At 36.6% G+C, this 21,893-nt stretch overlaps 1 protein-coding gene across 4 annotated transcripts in view; it reads left to right on the top strand.

Moving 5' to 3' along the window:
* Positions 1-21,893, top strand: part of FARS2 (phenylalanyl-tRNA synthetase 2, mitochondrial) — a 499,567-nt gene that overhangs the window by 98,210 nt on the left and 379,464 nt on the right. For 2 of the 4 annotated variants that reach the window (XM_077886002.1, XM_077886003.1), the window contains one exon: positions 18,851-18,937. The exons of the other annotated variants lie outside the window; for them this stretch is intronic. The gene's annotated coding sequence lies outside the window, so the exon portion shown is untranslated. The remainder of the gene's footprint in view (positions 1-18,850; positions 18,938-21,893) is intronic. 4 annotated transcript variants of the gene reach the window in all.

Below are 21,893 nucleotides of genomic sequence, written 5' to 3'. Positions count from 1 at the left end.
ATGTCAGTTCTTCCTAAATTGTTCAATGCAAGTATTATGAAAACCCTAGCAAAACTTTTTTTTGTTTTCACTTAAAGATGTCCTTGATGAAACAGTAAAAATTATTAGTCGTACTAAATTTTAATCTTTGGACACCTGTCTTAGAAATGTATATAAAAGTTTTTATTTGGGGGCACCTGGGTAGCTCAGTGTTTGGGCATCTGGCTTTGGCTCAGGTCGTGATCCCAGGGTCCTGGGATTGAATCCCACACTAGGCTTCCCTCAGAGAGCCTGCTTCTCCCTCTGCCTGTGTCTCTGCCTATCTCTTATTAATGAATGGATAGAATCTAAAAAAAAAAAAAAAAAAGTTTTTATTTTAGAACAGTTTTAGATTTACAGAAAAATTGGGAAGATAAAGAGTTTCCATGCATCCCATTCTCATTTCTCCTCTTATTAACATTTTACATTAGTATGGTATATTTGGTACAATTAATGAACCAGTATTGATATATTGTTATTAACTGAAGTCCAAACTTTATTCAGATTTCCTTATTTTTTTACATGATGTCCTTTTTCTGTTCCAGAATCCCATCCAGGGTACCACATTATATGTAGTCATCTTTGTTGTGAGCTGGACAGTTTCTTAGACTTTTCTTGATTTTGATGACCTTGACAGTTTCAAGGGGTATCTGTGGGATACTTTTAGAATGCCTCTCAGCATTTGTGTGATGTTTTTCTCATGATTAGACTAGGGTGATGTGGATGGGTTTTTGTTTGTTTTTTGGAGAGCAGCGACAGTGGTAATGGCCATTTTCATCACATCATATCATGGATTTGTACTACCAGTATAACTTATCACTGTCAATGTTGACCTTGATCACCTGGCTGAGGTAGTATTTGTCAGGCTTCTCCTTTGTAATGTGACCTCATCCCTTTCTCTGCTGTACTCTTTGGAACCAGCAAGATTTTTTATTCACAAGCCTCTTCTAAAATTTGTAGGCAAAGGCACAGGTCCTAAAATAGTTAAAAATCATCCTGAAAAAGAATAAAGTCAGTGGAATCATTCTACCTATTATTAAAACCTACTATAGCTATAGTAAGGCATATGGTAGGGGTAGAGAGAGGTGTAGACACAGAATAGGGAATCTAGAAAAAAGGAATTTGATGGAAGAAAGGATAACGTTTTCGCAAAATGGTGCTGGAGCAGTTGGACATCAATTGGCAAAACTGTGGGTTAACCCTCATACATTATATAAAAATTAACTCAAAATGGCACATGAACTTAAAAATGTAAAATGCAAAAGTATCATTCTTTTAGAAAAAAAAAGAAAAATTTGGGGTTCTAGGGCTTGACAAGTAATTCCAAGACTTGACACTCAAACCATTATTCATATGAGAAAACAATGGATAAATTGGATCTCATCAAAATTGGATTTTTACTCTGCTAGAGACCCTATTAAGAGGATGAAAAGATAAATTACAAAATATTCACAAAATACAAATTTGATAAAGGACCAGCATCCAACATATACAGAACTTTCAAAATTCCACAGTAAAAACTAGTACAAGTAGAAAATGGACAAAACCATGAACGAACATTTTACCAAAGAATATCTACAGATGGCAAATAAACACCTAGAAAGATACCCTTCATCATTACCCATGAGGGAAATGCAAACTTAAACCACAATGAGATATCACTACATACCTATCAGAATGGCAAAAATAAAAAGTAGCTTGACAACCACAAATGGCTGGGGAGCATGTACAGAACCTGTATCACTCATATATTGTTGGTAGGAAGTAAAACGTACAGCAACTCTGGAAGGCAGTTTGGCAGTTTCTTATGAAACTAAACACACAACTCTCATGTGACCCAGCAGTTGCACTCTTGGGCATTTATCCCAGAGATGTGAATACGTAGGCACACATAAAAATCTGTACATGAATATTCATAGCAGCTTTCTTCCTTATAATAACCAAAACACAGAAACGACCCAGATATCCTTCAAAGTATGAATCGTTAAACTGTAGTTCATTCATATTATGGTATAAAGCAAAAACTCTCCATTATTTTCCTTCCTATCTAGGAAAAACCCACTTCTCCCCTATGATGTATTCCCCTTATCCTGTGTGTCTGTCTTTTTTTACCTTTACAGAGAGTGCTTCCTTTCTGAAACTTCTGGTCACTGAGTATTTAGAGATTTTTTTCCACATCAATAAGCAATTTGCAGACATCAGCTAGGTGTCCCACAATTTAATTCTAGCGCTCTCTACCCAGAGATAATGTCAGATTCCACAGGTTAAGGGCTCAGTCTTATAACACACACATATACACTTTAGCTGCCCACTGTGTCATCTGTGCTTCTGAGCAACTGCCTATAAAGTAGAGATTCCTTCAACTCCCTCTTCAGTTTCAATCAGTTTGCTGGAGTGACTCACAGAACGCAGGGAAACGTTTTTATTTACCAGTTTATTAAAGAATATGATAAAGGGTACAGTTGAACAGCTAGATGAAGTGATACATAGGATGAGGTCTAGCAGGGGTCCCTGAGTCAGGGGCTTCTGTCTCTGTGGAGTTGGCATGCATCACCGTCCTAGTGTGGATGTGTTCAACCCGGAAGTTCTCTGAACCTTGTATTATTAGGATTTCATGGAGGCTTTCTCACATAGGCGTGATCAATTATTAATTCCATTTCTAGGCACTCTCCCTTCCTTAGAGGATAGGGGGTAGGGCTGAATATTCTAAGCTTCTACTTGGTCTTTCTGGTGATCAGCCTCCCATGAGCTCACCTGTAGTTGCCTCCTTAGGACAAAAGTTATTCCTAGTGCTCTTACCATGTAGGAATTTACAAGGGTTTTAGAAGCCCTGTGTTAGGGATGGGGCCAAGGACCAAGTAGTAGAACAAGAGATGTCCCTACTGTTCTTAATCGCTTAGAAATTTATGAGTTTTAGGGGCTCTTTGCCAGAAGCCAGGGGCAGAGAATATATATATATATAGTTAATTCTACGTCTCACACATGGGTACTAGTCATCGATAAAATGAAACAAAGTCTTAATGTAACGACCTGGATGACTCTAGAGAATTAAGCTGAATGAAAATACGCAATCTTAAGTGATCCTATATTGTATGATGCCATTTATATAATATTCTTGAAATTCTGAAGTTATGGGACTGGAGCACAGGCCTTCCTGGTTACCATGAGTGATGGACATGGTCGGTGGAGAAGTGAGCATGGCTGTGAAAGGCCAGCTTGAGAGCTCCTTGTGTCAGAATATTCTGTGTCGTGAACTTTTTGATGTCACTATCCTGGTTGTGATCTTGGTGCTGTAGTTTTGCTAGATGTTCTCATTGGAGGAAAATGGGCAAAGAGTCCATGGGTTCTCTCTGCAGTATTTATTATAACCGCTTATAAATCTATAATTATTTCAAAATTAAAAGTTTAATTTTAAAAATCACCTTAAAAGCTATTTCCTGTAGAGAGCTGGGTTGTCTTCTAGCCCTTTGTATATTTGTCAGTCTTTACTCATTTAGTAAGTTCCTACTTTTTGCCAAATTCACTACTAGTTTCTGAAAATACAAAGAGTGAAGACAAGTCTGGATATAAATATTTGGGATGCAGAAACATCTAAATGGTAGGGTACTAACCAGCGAGGATATTATAGCTTCAGGTATGTCAGAGCTGTACTTACTTCACTCTGCCGTATTGAATTCCAGACTGAATTTGAGTAGAGGGCCATCCTTTATTCACCTTTATATGCCCAGGACTTGTCCCCCAAAAGGGCACCTTGGCATATTGAAAGTCTTAAGCTTAAGGAATTTGAAAAAATGACAGAGGCAAGAAGGTCACTCTGCTTCTCCCCACTCTCTTCTCTGAAAGCAGGAAATAAATCTCCCATATGAAAGGTACCCTCCCTGTACTTGGAGGAAAGGATGCATTTCTATCACTGGAGAGGGAATTTGGGGCTGAGAAATCTGTACAAACAAACCTTGTTAAACTAACCCTTACCTTCTTAGTTACTTAATCATTTACTACCCTTCACCCTTCACAAATTGATTGTTTCTTTGTTTATAAGATAGGACAATTTCCTGCTCTGGTCACTGTGTTGGGCCTTGATTCTCTTGTGAAGGCTTCCATATACATTGTAAACATTTAGTAAAATTTGCTTGTTTTTCTCTTGTTAATCTGTCTTTGTCGGTTTAATTTTCAAGCCCTGCTATAAACCCTAAGAAGATGAAGGAAAACTTTTTCTTTTCCTACAAAGGCTTTAGTTTTTATAAGGGCAATAAGCTTTATGGCCAAAAGAACTGGATAGGAAGATGCAAAATTAATTTTTTTAGATTGTGGGAACATGTCACAGTACGATGAACAGCTACTGGTTGGTGGACTTGAAGTTTAGCAAACCCGCAAAAATCTACATCTCCAAAAAACTAATTTCTTATGTATTCCTTATATAGCCCATGGAAGATTTTCAGGAGTATTTTGACAGAATATTGACAGTGATTAACTACATTTCTCCTCTTCCTGTTACAGAAGCTTAGTGTGTAAAAGCAGGATGGGGGAAATCAGATGTAGTTAATTTTTTCATATGCTCTTACAGTAATTTTTCTAGGATAAGTCACAAACATATGTAAAAAATAAAGGCAGCATGTTATATGTATAATATTTTAGCTGCTTTATCTATTTTACAATCATTGCCCAATGTCAAAAGATATTTTTAATTACTGTTTTCTCTCATATCATTTGAACTGTTAAAAGGTAACCGGATGCACATTAAACATTTTAAGAGTTTGAGCAAATACAGATTTGAATTGAGCAATGCCAAACCAAGAATGGTTAGGAGCACTCCACAGGAGACTTCTATAGAGAAAAGGTGGAAGCAAAGTAAGGAAATTAATTGATTGGCCATGGCTTGAAGCCAATTGGTTGGTTGTTAATGTTCTGAAATTTTGATTTCATAATCTTGAGGCATTTGCAAGCTTAGATTTTGGTTTGCTTCTATAGGCGTTTGGTTTGCTTCTATATGGCATTACAGCCACCTTGGTCTAATGGCCTCTTCTTAAAATTAATTTAAAGTATCATACTTTATTTCACCAACTCCTTAGAATTAGACATTTAGGGTTTTTCCAAATGGGAATACTCAGTTTCTTGTTTTGCCCTATTTAGTCATTTAAAGGCAGCATACTTTTGCCATTGCCATAAAAAGACAAGTACAATGTGTAACAGACTAAATCTCTGGCCATAAATATTTGAAAACAGCTTTTGTTTTTTCCCCATTTATAAGGTTGACAGTAACTTTTATTTCTGGGATGAAGACTTAAATATAATGCTCCTTTTTCAAAAGATTAGCATTGATTTTTCTTTTTTCTTTTTTTTTTTTTTGATTTTATTGTCTTTACTTTTAATTCCAGTATAGTTAACATACAGTGTTATATTAGTTTCAGGTGTATTATATAGTGATCCAACTATTCTGTACATTACTTAGTGCTCATCATAGGAAGTGTCCTCTTAATCCTCATAGCCTATTTCATCCATCCGCCCACTCACTGCCCGTCTGGGAACCATCCCTCTGATCTATATAGTTAAGAGTCTGTTTCTTGATTTCTGTGTCTCTCTCTCTCTGTTTTCTTTTGTTCAGTTGTTTCTTAATTCTACATATGAGTGAAATCATCTGGTATTTGTTTTTCTCTGACTTATTTTACTTAGCATTATACTCACTAGCTCCATGTTGTTAAAAATGGCAAGATTTCATTATTTTCTATGGCTGAATAATATTTCTGTGTGTGTGTGTGTGTGTGTGTGTGTGTGTGTATCTTTATCCATTCATCTATTGATGGACACTAAGGAAGCTTAAATAATTTGGCAATTGTAAAGAAAATAGCAATAAAAGAAGGGTGTATATATCTTTTTGGATTAGTGTTATTGTTTTCTTTGGGTAAATGCCCAGTAGTTCAATTACTAGATTATAGGATTGTTCTGTTAACTTTTTGAGGAACCTCCATACTATTTTTCCATAGTGGCAGCACCAGTTTGGATTCCCATGAGTAGTGCAAGAGGGTTCTTTTTTCTCCACATCCTCACCAGCACTTGTTTCTTGTGTTTTTGCTTTTAGCCATTCTGACAGTTATAAGGCAATACCTCATTGTAGTTTTGATTTGCATTGCCCTGTTGACAAGTGATGTTGAGCATCATTTCATGTGTCTTTTGGCCATCTGGATGTCTTTGGGGAAATGTCTGTTCCTGTCTTCGGCCCATTTTTAAATTGGATTATTTTTTAGGTGTTGAGTCATATCCGTTCTTTATATATTCTGGATATTAACCCTTTATCAGATATGTCATTTGAGGGCAGCCGGGATGGCCTAGCAGTTTAGTGCTGCCTTCAGCCCAGGGCATGATCCTGGAGACCCAGGATCGAGTCCCACATTGGGCTCCCTGCGTGGAGCCTGGTTCTCCCTCTGCCTGCGTCTCTGCCTCTCTGTGTCTCTCGTGAATTTAAAAAAAAAAAAAAAAAAGAAAAAAGATATGTCATTTGCAAATATCTTTTCCCATTCAGTAGGTTACCTTTTAGTTTTGTTGATTATTTCCTTTGATGTTCAGAGATTTTTTTTTTTTTTTTTTATGTCCTCACAATAGTTTATTTTAGCTTTTGTTTCCCTTGCCTCAGGAGACATATCTAGGAAGATGTTGCTAAGGCCTGTGTCAAAGAAATCACTGCCTGCACTGTCTTACAGGATTTTTATGTTGCCAGGTCTTAGATTTAGGTCTTTATTCCATTTTGAGCTTATTTTGTGTGTGATGTAAGAAAGTGGTCCAGTTTAATTCTTTTGCATGTGGCTGTCCAATTTTCCCAACATCATTTGTTGAAGAGCCTGTCTTTTTCCCATTGCATATTTTTTCCTGCTTTGTTTAATTGACCATAAAACTGTGGGTTTGTTTCTGGGTTTTCTATCCTGTCCTTTTGATCTATGTGTCTGTTTTTGTGCCAGTGTCCTACTGTTTTGATTACTACAGCTTTGTAATAGAACTTCTGGAATTGTGATGCCTTCAGCTTTGTTTTTCTTCTTCAAGATTGTTTTGGCAAAAATTCTAAAAGCTAAAATAATTTAAGTGTATAATGCTCACTCCGTTCAAGTATTTGCTTACTACTCTGTGAGTGTTTGTGCTTTGTTTGTGTGAATGGAAATACAGGTGGGATCATGGAATGAGCACTAGGTGACAAGTAAATGAGAATAGAAGGCCTGGTCTTTAGTTGACTTGGTGTCTACAGGAAAGGTGTCTCTGGCCCTCAATTTTCACATCTGTCAAATGCCATAGTTGGTCTAGCTCATCTTTAAGGTCCCTCTGACTTTAAGTTTCTTTTCAAATGTCCATACTTGCCTAATTAGCCACAGAGAGAACCTTCCTTTCAAATGTTGGAAAGGCTGTAGAAGAATGAAGCCCAAGGTAAAATGGCAAACCAAGTTTCTGAGCTCCTCTTCTTTGCAATTTTGTACTTTTTGAAGTGAATTCTTAAAACAGTAGACACAGACATATATTCTAGTCTAAGTGAAAAATATTTCCAAATCTTAATATGTTAACATCTCCATTAAATCCAGAGATAATTTTCGATCCATGTCATTCTTTTGGTGCACAGTCAAGGTCTGGGAATTAAAAGCCTGTAGGAATTAAAAACTGGTCATTTCAGTAGTCCTGCACTAAACCAGACACTTTTCTTAGGTCTGCACTCAAGTCTTATGGATACTTAGCATTTAATTCTAACAAGCTTAATTATTTTGCTTCCCTGATAGCTTACAACAGAGTGAAAGCCTCAAACTCAGAGAGGATGGCAGAACTGTTAGTCCTATTAGAATAGTGGTAGAGGTTCTGTTGGCCAATTGAAATCAAAGCAGCAGAAAATTTAAAACACTAAAAAATCTGTAATTGCAAGAATAGCATTAGCTTTTCCTAAAGGATGACTGTTGTCACTGAGAAAAGTTTAAATTTTGTTTATAGCCTTTGTTAAAGAGTATAGTAACCTTTCAGAGTATTTTTGTACCAGTGGTTTTCCATATGTTTGTGATTTTCCATTTTTGGATGCGTTTGATTATATTTTCATTCCTCCTTATTCTTATTTGCTTGTCTTTTTACTGTCAGAACTCAAAACTTACTTTTACTTTTCTTACATTATTAGTAGGTATAATGATGTTTTATCATAAAATTCCCTCTCTCCCCCAATTCAAGAGGTTATAATACTTTGGTACAAAAGTAAGTTTTTCCTCTCTTCCTATGCCTCCCAGCCACCCACTTTCCTTCCTTGGAGCATCTACTCTTGTCAGTATATATATATTTTTTATTAAAGATTGTTTATTTATTCACTCATGACAGATCCAGAAAGAGAGGCAGAGACATAGGCAAAGGGAGAAGCAGGCTCCTCGCAGGGAGTCTGACGTGGGACTCGATCCTAGGACCCCAGGTATCACGCTCTGAGCCAAAGGCAGACACTCAACCACTGAGCCACCCAGGCATCCCTCTTGTCAGTATCTTGACGTGCGTGCAGTCCTTATCGTTTATGGATTATTCATGGATTCTGTATTTGTGAATTTTCCTAATTGCTGACATTGGTTTGTAACCTCAAAATCAACACTTCTGGGGCTTTTCCAGTCATTTGAGAACACGTACAGAGCATTATAACTTTGATGCATCCATATTTCCACCTGAGGTCCAACAAAGCAATGGTTTGCCTTTTTGTTTCCGGCTCATACTGTAAACACGTATCCTTTTTGCCGTCTATCTAGTGCCATGTTTTTTTACATTTTTGCATTTGTTTTGGATGATTTTGCTGTTTAAAATGGTCTGCAAGAGTACTACTAAAGTACCGTCTCATGCTACAAAGCTCAGGAAGACTGTGATGTGCCTAATGGAGAAAATACCTGTGTTAGATAGCTTCATTCAGGACTGAGTTATAGTGCTGTTGGTTGTGAGTTTAATATAAGTGAATCAACAGTATATATTAAATAGAGTATCTTTTAACAGAAACACACATTAAACAAGGTTATGCATTGATTAGTTGACAAAAATGTCAACAGAGGCTCACAGGAAACTGTATTTCCCCTAGGAGCAGTGGTTTAGTATTCGCTAATCTAGTGTTCTCAGAGATGTTATAGATCATAACTACTGGGAATAATGAGAATGGACTGTGTATATATTCTTTTCATTGTTTTTATTTCATATATCTTTTGCAATTTCAATTGCTTTCATGTACTTGCTAATCCTTACTAGTTACGAAGCATATAGAGAAATGCAGAACTATGTTTTTTATAGGGCAGTGTTAGTGGAGAGCACAATATAATCTGGGCTGATTGGGGCTGATGGGACCCTCGTAAGTGGGCCTATATTTCACTCTTCTGCCATCTGGTCTCTATATTGAGGAAATGATTTAGCATGCACACAACAGCCTCTCTGAAGTAAGAAAGAATGTTGTTTGACTTCCATCCTTCTAAATGGCTTGCTAAATGAACGTCAGAGCTGTACTTTACTTTTAACTACTTATCATTAAATGTGCTGTGTGGAGAGGGTGGCACAGTGGACTTGTCACTACGAGTTCATGAATAGTGTCTTTTCTCAGCAGAACAGTAATAGAGAAATATGTAACATGGATATTTCTAATGGGGTTCACTCTTTTTGACTTGGAAAAACATTTCTTTTTTTAAGGACAAAAACATTGTCCCTGTCCTCCAGTCGCTTAAGGTCTAGTAGATTGACTAGCAGCTCTTAGATGCGTTCAGAGAGGGTTTTATGTGCATATGGGGAAGAGAGGAGACATGGCTCAGTTCGGTGTGAGGAAAGTACAAAGGAGAAGACGTGGTTTCACAGAGATAAAACATCTCTGCAATTATGAAGCATGTCAGTGGGAAAGTATGTTTTTGGTTTGAAAAGAAAATTGCCAAGGAACTTATCAGTACTGCCTGTTGGATAAAGCAAGGAAGGCCCATATTTATCAAGAGAGGGCTGGAAATGGAAGTGATGGGACAGGATTGGCACTTGGCTAAGTCAGAAGGCCTGGGCTTGAGTCCTGATGCTGCCTTTTAGTGCTTTCAATTTTCAGTTAGTACATGTGACTCTGGACAGTTTATGTTTTTTGTGTTGTCCTGAGAACAAAATAAAAGAAAGAATAAAACGAAGAAGAAGAAAACACATCAGAGAGGAGGTGATGTTATGTCACCATTTGCCAGTGGAGACATATTCCAGGCTGGTAGCATCGGCTTAATAACTGTGGAACTGAGGATTGGCACAGAGCCGTCGTGTGCCATAATATACTCCTTCCTCCACTGCAGCCCAGACTCCAGGATTTTATATGCAGTGACTTTATTTGGGGAATCTTAGATAAAATCAGTTTATTTAGAATATTTAGGAGAAAATAATTTTTAACCTGGAGGCTATTTCTTCTATGTAATGTTAATATTTCTAATAACCTAAAATAGTTTTTAATATGCAGTCTCATGAGTTGATTTAAAATAGGTTTTAATTTTACTTGCCATATCTATTCTGCTTGCTAAATTATTTCTGGGTGAAAACTTTATTCTTTTTCATTAGCCGAGTAGTTTTTAATTTTAAGACTGTTATGTACATTTACATTAGTAAGATTATTATTATATTTTTTAAAGATTTTTATTTATTTATGTGAGAAAGCAAGCAAGTGAGAGAGCACAAGCAGGGGGAGCAGCAGAGGGAGAGGGAGAAGCAGAGTCCCCACCGAGCAGGGAGCCCAATGCTGGGCTTGATCTAAGACCCTGGGATCATGACCTGAGCTGAAGGCAGACATTTAACCAACTCAGCCACCCAGGTGCCCCCATTAGTAAGATTATTATACAGTTATCTTAAATGCAGAAGTTAGCAGATAATTATTCTGTCATTCTCCAAATGTGGAATATGGAGAACTACAGTATATACTTTTCATTTAAACCAAATATAAGTGATTACTAGTAGGTTGGTTCAAGTTACTCAACTAGGAGTTTTGATGTTTCACTTGAGTTTGCTAACATGCTAGGGAGCATAAAGGATGAGTCTGATACATTTGTCTAACAGTGAGTGTGTCTCTTATAGTTTACATGCAGGGAGAGGAACTTTTTCCCTGGCATATCGAGGAAAGGTTCATTCATATTAATGGATATTGGTTATGTGATCTTAATTTTAACTGATGATACTTTTCATAAGTGAAAAATAGTGCAAGAGTGGTTGGAATCTCCTTGCAATTCCAAATACGGTGATGTCTTTAGATACTTATTAACCAGTCTTCAAATTAATTTTTAGCATCTTTGGTTTGCAGTCATTCCCTCATGCATTTGTTTAATTACAGATTTTAACCTTTTGACTTAGGACAACAAAACTCATTTCTCCTGGAACCTAGTGTCGTACTTTTCCATTTGTTTTTGTGTCCATCACAAGACACTTTTCTCTTGAGGACCTCTCTATTCTTGAATAATTAAGAAGCTCCAGTGTGATAGTACATTTTCAAATCTCTCATTCTTGAAATATGGCATTTATTAGCAAAGAAAAATATTGATAGTCATTTCTCAACTGAATTTATAGTGATGAAAAGACCTCTCTTCTGAATAGGAACATTGTATATTCAGATAATGACTCTTTTAAAATTGCTTTTCCTGCTTCTTTTCTCCCCCTTAGATTTAATTTTAATAAAAGACCTTATCTACACAAAAGGTAACTATTACAAAAGAAGACTGACGTGTCAAGGGATTTCTTGGGCTCTCTGATCCTTGTGCCCTGGCACCATCTCTCATCAGGCTTGCCCTCTATGTGCAGCTGCCAAGTCTTCTTCTTGTGTAATTGTCTTGACAAATGGTATACTCGTTGATACTGCAACTGGGCCTTTGCCAGTCTGTGGAAGCCATGTGCCCCAGGCAGCCAAGTCCAGTGCCAATTTTCTTGCTGGTAGCTTTCATCCTTAAACACAGCCTTAAATACATTGTTGAGATGGATAAATAAATAGTCACTTAAGGTAAGAAGTACTTTCATTTATCCATGCAAGATAAGAGCATTTTTGAAAGGTAAGGGGCCACTGGTGTTTCTGAGCTGTAGACCCTCTTGTATAGTTGGCACGACAGCTTCCTGCCTTGGAGGCCTCCCTTTTGTCACTTACATGCTCCAGAATCAATGAGAAAAACACATCTTGGTGAATACCTAGAGAAAACAGATTATTCACTTTATTCTCTTTAGTGCTGTTGAAGTGCCCAAGGTAGAAAAGCAACATTGTTCTTATCAATGCCCATAGTCATTTCCAGGAATTAGGCACACCAGATGCTGTGCAAAATAATAATTGTGTTTGCATGGACAAAAGTTGAGGAAAGAGTATGAGACGCTTTCAGAACAACTGTGTGTTAAAAAGTTCTTGTAAGCCTTTCATTTTATTGCAGAGTAATGATTTCAAATACAGTGTTCTTTTGAGCCTATATTGGTTATTTACCAGTGGGAGAGAAGTACATGTCCATAGATAATTGCTTCTAGGTTTATTGACATAAAAACTGGATATTTCTATTTTAAACATCCAGGTTATTAATATTAACTTCAGCCCGGCCAGGAGGAGATAAATTTTCCTGGTGCCCAGTTATTTCCAGAATGTGTAGAAACTGTGTCTTCTGTTCTTCTGTACATCCAAGCTGGACTCTTCGTGATCTTATTCTTTGTGTATTGTATAGAACCCCTCCTAGTTGTCCTCCAGGGTAGAGGTATCTAGATAACATGTAGCCTTATCTCTGCTGACTGAATTCCTTTGCATGTGGCTTTTTTCATAATAGTCTCACTCTTAGGATGAAAGAACTGTGGCTGGGGTGACCAGGACCTGAGTGTGTACAGTTTAATTTGTAAAACTTTTGTCCTATTTGACCAGGTTTCAACTGTGTTCTTGGCTTCTCTAACAATTTTGGGAAAGGTTATATTCACATAACTTTTATTAGAGCATATTGTTTTTTTTTTTTTAATTTTTATTTATTTATGATAGTCACAGAGAGAGAGAGAGGCAGAGACATAGGCAGAGGGAGAAGCAGGCTCCATGCACCGGGAGCCCGACGTGGGATTCAATCCTGGGTCTCCAGGATCGCGCCCTGGGCCAAAGGCAGGCGCCAAACCGCTGTGCCACCCAGGGATCCCTAGAGCATATTGTTATAATCGTTCTATTTTATTATCATTTGGTTTTAATAATCTCTTACTGGGCCTCATTTATAAGGTGAACTTTATCACAGGTATGTATGCTTAGGAAAAAACAGGATATATAGGGTTCCTTACTATCCACAGTTTTAGGCACACACTGGGTGGCTTGGAATATATCTCCCCCCATAAGGGTGGATTAGTGTATATGTATTTTACTTAGGAATGATTATTTATATAAGACAACAGAGGTAACCAGAGAAGTATTTTCTGAACAGTTCATTACCACTTTGTATCAGCAATACAAGGTCACTAATGATAAAGTGGACAGGAAGAAAAATGAAATTTTATTGTTCCTAGTTAACTATTTCACACAGCCTTACTTTTCAACTTATTGTGAAAAGTAATGCTGTTGATATTACTTTTGCCTAACCCAACAGTGTGACATCTGTAATACAGCCTTGGTGACTAAAGAATTTTATGCCCTTGATCACCTTAAAGGTAAAAACTGCCAGTTATTTTTCCAGCAAAAGATGAGTTTACTTGGGCGTAAAAGAGAATTGCAGTCCCAGGACAAACAAGCTGTGCCAGCTGCAGACAAGTCTGGGGAACAAATGAGAGGCAGGCTTTTTCAAGGAGAAAAGGAGTAAGTTGGGAAAGCAGTGGTAAAGTAAAAGTCCAGTAGAGTAAACTGAGAGTTCTAAGTATGGTGGCTTCTCACTGGCTGAGCTGTTGCCTGGGGCATGAGAAAAGTGTCTCTTCCTCCAGTTTCCTTCCTTGTGCAATTTCAGGTCTCTGTAGGGTCAAGTCCAACTTCCCATTGGGTCTGCAGTTGATCAAGAATGGTAGGGCTCCTTGCTGAAACCTCCCAACTTTGTTTTGATAAAATAATTTCCTGTTTTAAACACATAAAAAAAAAAAAGACCCAAACTGCATGCTTTCTTTAGCACTGTAGGTTCTACGATTTTCAGTACAAGAACTGTACTGGCACAGAAACTCAGCCTTAAAAATACTATTTACACAGTTGCTAAGGCTTGAAGTGAGGTAGATGCATCAATACTACAAAGGCTTGGTCTGGTTTGGGACTACAGTGATGATTGAAACTGCACCTGCAAAGAAGACATTGAAGAAAACTATAGCACTAATGCAAAGATGATGTCACACTCCCTTCTTCTTTTTCTTCTTTCTTCTTTCTTCTTTCTTCCTTCTTTCTTCTTTCTTCTTTCTTCTTTCTTCTTTCTTCTTTCTTCTTTCTTCTTCTTCGTCATACTCTCTTATGCCAGAAGTTGATCACCCAGAAGAGTAATAAGTTGAATAAATTATGAATTTGATAATGTTTACCTCCCATACATTCCTTGAATGATGATGAAATTGCTGGAATTTTATTGAGGATTAATGATTTCAAGCATGAGGAGAGTAGTGCTGATGATAGTGACATTGTGAACGGAAATGAGCTAATGCAGTTGATAATAAGAAATACATATTTGGTTTAGTCCATGTTTTCAACACATAGTTCCTAAAACCCTTGTAATTTCTAATTGTAATTATAACTCAGAGGAACATATTTTGTTATAGTATTTAGTTTTGTTCCCAGTACCAGAGATAGGTCCAGGGCCATCAAGATGAAGTGGGTGTCTTTTCTAGTACAGCTGAGTTTATATGAATAAAGTGGTTTTCAGCAAGCCCCTAGGTAACCTGAGGATGGGGGCTGATTGCCAAGGGAACTAGCTAGACCTTTGAGGAGAGGGAGAGGGGCTGGAAATTGAGCTCAGCCACCATTACAGTTGATTTAATCATCCAGGCCCATGTAATGAATCTTTCCTAAAACCCAAAAAGGGATGTGGTTGGGAGAGCTTTAGGGTTGCTGATCATGTGGAGGGTTGTATGCCCAGGAGAGGCATGGAAACTCTACCCTACCCTCCTTCCCACAAACCTTGCCCTCTGCATCTCTTCCATCTGGCTGTTTCTGAGTAACATTTTTATAATAAGTCAGTTAAATAGTATGTAAACTGTTGTCTTGAGTGCCACTCTGGTAAATTAATTAAACATGAGGAGGGAGAGCCTCTGATATATGGCTGGTCATCACCTGAACTAGTGATTAGCATTTAAAGTGGGGCAAGAGGGCAGTCTTGTAGGGCTGAGCTCTAAACCTGTGCTACCTAATGCTATCTGCTGGTAGATGGTGTCAGAATTCAGTAAATTGTAGGACACCTAGCTGGTGTCTACGGAAAATTGGAGAAGTGCTTGGTGGTATTGGAGAACATACATCACAGCAAGTGAAAAACCCCATGAGCACTGTGGTAAAAACTGTGTCATGAGTTAATTCCTGGCCTTGGAGCAGTGAGTGTGCAGTGGTAACAGCAAGCAAGGGGGAATTCAGTTGAGCCTGATAGGATAGAAACCCATATTAGAAGGCCAGAAACAAGCCTTTTTAACTTCCATGTATTAGGGCTAGTCATCATCTGATGGCCAGATTGAGGCTGATGATTACCATGAGGATAGGAATAGTGCCGTATTTCTCTGAGATCCTCTGGCAGCCCCCTACAGTGACCTACATGTGAACTCTAGATCTTAGCTTATTTTGGACTAAGTTTTGGTGGAAATTTTCCTTAGAAATAAATATATATATATATTTTTTTACTAAATTACAGTATAACATTTTAGCTTTAATGTGTATTAAAGACTTCCTTAATGGGTAAAATTGAAAAACATTTATTTGATATAGAATCTGGCATCAATTTCCCAGAAAATCTGAGTATCTTAGGAAAAGAACTTTGAGTGATTGGCATTGTGATTATGACAATTGATTTATAAATCAATTTATATATATATATATATAAATTGATTTATATTTAGGGAGAGGAAATTGGAAAGGCAAAGAAGTTCTTACAAGCCAAGCATTCTACCTGCTTTATTATAAAAAATAATTGCTTAGCTGGTCACTGGACGCAAGTAATAAAATGCTCTATGGCCATGTTACATTTATTCTGGCGTTTGTTTTTGATATAAGTGAGTTTAATATAGGCCTTTAATACAGGCCTAAGATGATTAAAGCGCAACTCAACAGATATTTTTAAAATAACTTTTTCTTATAATAATTCAACTCTTTCAAATAAGACAGTTCAATTAAAAATGTAATATCTGTTTAGAAAGCTTAGAAATATAAAAATAGAAAATAAGGACAAGGGATTAAATCTATTAAATCTTGTTTAGTTCCTAAATGTAGTATGCATGTATTTATAGGTAGGTCATATATTTACATAGCTAAGATCATATCATACATATAATTTTATGTCCTATTTATCGCTTTATAAGTATATGGTTATATCATTAAAACTCTGAGACTATTATACTTTATGAGTGCATAATATTTTATTGTATAGTTCTATAATTTACTTAATCACTCCCTTGTTGGGGGATGTTTATATTGTTTCTAATTTTTTTGTATTATAAATCATACTGCAGTGAAACTTCTTTGTGTTTAACTTCTGCCTTCATTTACATTATTTTCTTGTGATATATTCCTAGAAGGGTAATTACCCTGTCAAAGGGTATGAACAGTTTTAAATCTCCTGGTAGTGCTGAATTGCTTTCTAGAAAGGTTGCACCAATAACACTCTCACAAGTAATGGAGAGAGCTGCCTTTTTAGAGACATTTGTATTGTTGGTGTTGTTGTTGTGTTCATACTACTCAGCAGGAACATAAGCACACTCTTGTCTTGCCCTTTTATGAGTAAAGGTCTATGGAAGTGGGCCATGTCCCCACCATATTTCAGTGGAGTAAAATGTACAGATTGTATGTTGACTAAGCCACGATCCATATTTCTTGGTAGAAAGTATTTAAGCACTGCATCTGGAGGTTAATGGAATGTGCCTCATCTTTTTTTGTGTGGTCGTGACCATATGTGGGTCATGTTTGCTTACAATGGCCCTTTCCTGTAAGCTAATTGTGCTTTGAAATGACCAGTCCAGCAGACTTAATGCACTGCTTAGTTTCTTTTACATACAAGACTGAGGGACATTAAAAGGAAAGACTGTTTTAACCATTACAAAATTCATTCATTCTGACAACAAATACTTACTTGGTGTTTTGCTAGTTCTAGTCACTTGAGCTAGATTTATAGTGGTGAAGAAAGCTTACTGTGTTCTCATGTGGCCTGTTGAACAACTTAAAGCATCCAAATACAATCTGTGACCATATAACAAGATGCCTTACATATCTTTTTAATTTTTATTTATTTATTAATTGAACTTAATTTTTAAAATAAGAATTATGTATTTAAGATAATATAGTAATTTGATACACATTTATATGAAATGATTTCTACAAACTAATTCACAGTCATCTCACATAGTTACCATTTTTTTGGTATCTAATGACAAAAAAAATCTGAAATCTTTACTTTCCATGAATTTCTGATAGTACAGTAGTATAAACTGTAGTTGTTATCATGCTGTACATTAGATCTCTTGACTTCTTCATCTCACAAACTGCAACTTTGTGACTTTTGACTAACATCTCTCCATTCCCCCCTCCTCTGCATCACTGGTAACTACCTTTCTACTTTTCATGCTTCTGTGTACTTGATTCTTTTAGATTCCTCATTATAGGTGAGATCTTAACTGAATTCAAGATTAGAACAAATTTGTACCTGGGAATTAGGCCAATGGATTATCACCTCTGACTGATTGATTGGCTGCATATCGTTGGGAATATAGTTAATCTGTGACTTAGCTTCTTTATGACTGTTGGACTTAATGATTTCTTTAGTCCTTTCTAGTTTTCAAATTGTTAAAATTTTTCTGAAGATTGAATATCTGTTTCTAAGCTGAAATCCATATACTATTTTAGAAGCTAGTTTGTATCCTAAAATACAATCTTAGGAATCAGTTTGATTGTTTAGAGAATGGAATTCTCATTTTTCTTATATGAGGGTCTAAATCTGCCCTGTCCAATATGGTATCTAGTCATATGTGGTCAACTTCAATTAAAATTAAGTAAAATAGAATGAAAAATGAAATTCCTTAATTGCACTGGCCACATTTCCAATACTTAGTAACCATATGTAGCTGGTTCTACCACATTTGACAGTGTGGATATAGGATATTTCTGTCATTGCAGAAAGTTCTGTTGGGTGACACAGACCATTGTTTTTTGGTCAGAATAAGTTGTGTTTTAGTATAGAGAATTGTATAACATTTGTATCAAAAGAGCTAAAAAAAAAGTGGTCTAGTATCTATTTAAGATGTACTGCTTTTGGTACGCTAGGACTTCTCTTTCCCCTCATTTAGTTCCAATGTCAATTATCAAGAAATTTTTTCTGTTCTAGTTGGAACATAGAGCTATGTACATTGATTTTGACACTTGAAGAAAATGAGCTTTAGCCGCACTTCTGTAAGGACTTCACAGAGTTAAAAATGTTAAAATGTCACTATGTAATTTTGCTTAAAAAAGTTGTTTTTACAAAGTTTCAGTTTGGGATGATAAAAACGATCCAGGCATAGATGGTGATGATGTTGCACAACAATGTGAATGTACCAAATGCAACTGAACTGTACACTTAAGAATGACAAACTTTATGTTATGTATATTTTAACTGCACAAAAACCAATTTGCTCTGATTAGAAGGAAAATGAGCATCTGGGTAGTATCAAAGTGGCGTTGAATGTACTGTCCTTATACTTCAGGAGGAGGAGTAGAGGTTTTAATCTGTCACATCTGTCCCAGGCTGGATTCACCAGGAAGCAAATTCTGAGATGAAGATTGGGATGCAAGATTCATGCTCTTCCAACTGAGCCAGCCAGGCACCCCTAGGTAAGGCTGTCTTGAAAAAAGGCAGAGTCCTGAGGAGTATCTGGGTGGATGAGTCCTTCCTTCCCTACCGCAGGTTTGGGCAGTGCAGCACAGTTACTCCTGGTTGTATCAACATCAAGCCAGAAGTCTGTTTCCTAATAATCCACATTTCTGGACTATGTAAATAGAGGACCAGAGAGTAAGAGAAAAGGGCTCTTGTGGTGTTGGGTGAATCCAAGAAAGTCACCAGCTGAGGGCTCTGGTGGCCGGTGCAAATAAATATATTGATCCGAATACTACTTAGTACCAGATAATCTATCTTCCTTGTACATTCTCAATGTTAACCTATTTTAACAAGAGTGCTTTACATTTTATGAAATAATTTCACACGTGCATTACTAATTCCAGTAATACCTCCTCCAGTACACACAATTATTAGCTACAGCTACCAGTGACCAAGAACATAAGAAAGGGCATGCTCCACTCAGATTTTTCATTTCTTTTCTGGTTTGAGTTAATTGTTTGTAATTGTTTATTTTTTCTTATAAACACAAAGTTACATCATAGCTATAAGTAAATGTCCTTTAGAGTGACATAATAATTTTTTATTTCTTATGATCTTTTATTAGTCAGAGTAGCTTGAAATACTGTATGTTTGTATAACTTGGAATGACCAAAGAAGGAAGGAAAATATGATGGAGTGAATTAGCCCATATTGTACAGTGAGAGAAACCACCCTCTTATCTTCCCAGGTACCATCATCAACAAACAAAGCAGTGAACACTTTTTATAGGGCCCTGAGGCACTCAGTCTAAAGCCAGTAGAGTGATTTTGCCTCTTTCTGACTTTTATGGGGAAATGTATCAAAAGAAAGTCAGCACAAACTTACCTGAATAGCCTTTTAAAAAGAGTCTTGGCCTCTTGCAGACATCTCAAAATGTCCTTGTAAGTAATAAAGGAAAAAAGTTCATTGCATTTTTTAGTAGTGTTGACTATCTCTGGCATATTATTTTTAAGTCATGATAGGGTGAGAGGTACATAGAGTTCTTTATATATTTAATACATGACATTTTTATATTCATTTTATAGAACTAAAGCTTTGTACCACTGGCTAAAGAAACTCTTATTTATACCTTTGTTTTTGTGTCCTTTTTGCCTCCATCTTATTTCTCTTTTTCAGTGGCATAGAGTGGAAACATCATGGGATTTTAAAGTTAGAAGACAAGGATCTGATCCCCTATTTGCTACTTTATCCATGGGAATTGAGTTATGTAATTTGTGAACCAATATTTCTTTTTCTGTGAGTTGTGGCTAATAACTGTGTGTACTGGAGGAGGTATTACTGGAATTAATAATGCACATGTGAAATTATTTCATAAAATGTAAAGCACTCTTATTAAAGTAGGTTAAAATTGAGAATGTATAAGGAACATAGATTATCTGGTACTAGGTAGTATTCGGATCAATATATTTATTTGCACCAGCCACCAGAGCCCTCGGCTGGTGACTTTCTTGGATTCTTACAGAATGTATGTTAATTTTTAATTATTTCTTTATTTTTAAAAATCAATAACCTTTGAGTCTATCTAGAAAAATCTTCTAGTGACTGCTCTCTGCTGTTAGGTTGTTCATGGATAACAGGTCACCAATTAATGTACTTCTCTTTGGCTAACTCCTGACTTTCCAGTGGCCACATCAATCAATCATCATTATTCCTCTAGTGTTTCCCTCTACATTCTGATCTTACACTTTCTCTGAATCAGTTTCCGTTTTCCTTTTCAAATTTCTCATGTTCTTTGAATTTTTATTTTCTACAAATTACTCTTAAATAGATTCCTCTTAATTTCTGGCATAGTGCCCTCCTCTGACCCTACTAATATTCATAACTTTTCATACTAAACTATAGCATTCCTCTTTGAAAAAAAATTACATTTACCTGGTGAATGTTGAGATCATACATAATATTTTTCTTTATAAATCTAAAGCTTTCCTTGGGAGATTAGGACCATCTTTTAAAAGTTCCCTTAGCTTACCTTCCTTCAGTTTCAGAAGTTTTAAATGTTTTTATTCTCTCTTTAGTTAGTATCTCCTTCATTTTGATTCATGTCTTCACCCATGATAATCTGATTGTTTCCTCACTTAGCCATGGAAATTGCCCTGTTGTTGGTCATTCTGTCAAATAGTTCTTTTCTTTGCCCCCTGCCTAACCTCTTTGTTACGTTTTATCGTATTGACCAATTCTTTCCCCATCCTTTTCTGTTTTTCCTCTTTCACCTCTTTCCTGTTCTTTCATCCAGTATCAGGTGTAGTGCTTGACTCTGGGTATATGAAGATTTACATAAGAGAGAGATGTGTGTATTCTGCTCTCAAGAACTGCATGGTCTAACAACAAGATAGACAAATAGTAATAATACTGCATGCTAAGGATTGCACATACAGTGGGTTCAGAAAAGATCTTGGTTGCCATCTAGAAACTCTCTGCCCTTAGGTTCTGTGATATTGTACGCTTTAGTCTCTTCTGGCTTACTCTTTATATATACCCTTTCCTTAAATAGGGTAGCTTCCAAGAATTTGGTCTTTTGCCCATTTTTACTTTTGCTCTCACCTGCTCATGGACTATCGTATGCTCTTATAATGTTAACTCTCACCTCAATACACATAATTTTCAAGGCCTGCATTTGTAGCACTAATCTCTCACCCCATTTTCAAATCCATACCTCAGACTGATCCTTAGAAATTCTAACATGACTCTGATCAGCCATATTTAGCTTTAACCTGTCCAAAGCTGTTTCCCTCTCCAACCACAAAAACACACATGAAAATCATTTGAACAGACAAACAAAATTCATCCTGTGTTTCCTGTATCAGTGAATAACTACCGTTTTTCTGTTATCTGGCCTCTAGAAGTCTCTGAGTTGTTTTAACTCTTGATTCATCTTTTATGTATTAGGCCTTGAGTTAAGTATATAACGAACAG

The sequence above is a fragment of the Canis aureus genome, chromosome 37 (assembly GCF_053574225.1).
Source record: "Canis aureus isolate CA01 chromosome 37, VMU_Caureus_v.1.0, whole genome shotgun sequence".
NCBI lineage: Eukaryota > Metazoa > Chordata > Mammalia > Carnivora > Canidae > Canis > Canis aureus.
This window is presented reverse-complemented; position numbering and strand designations above follow the sequence as displayed.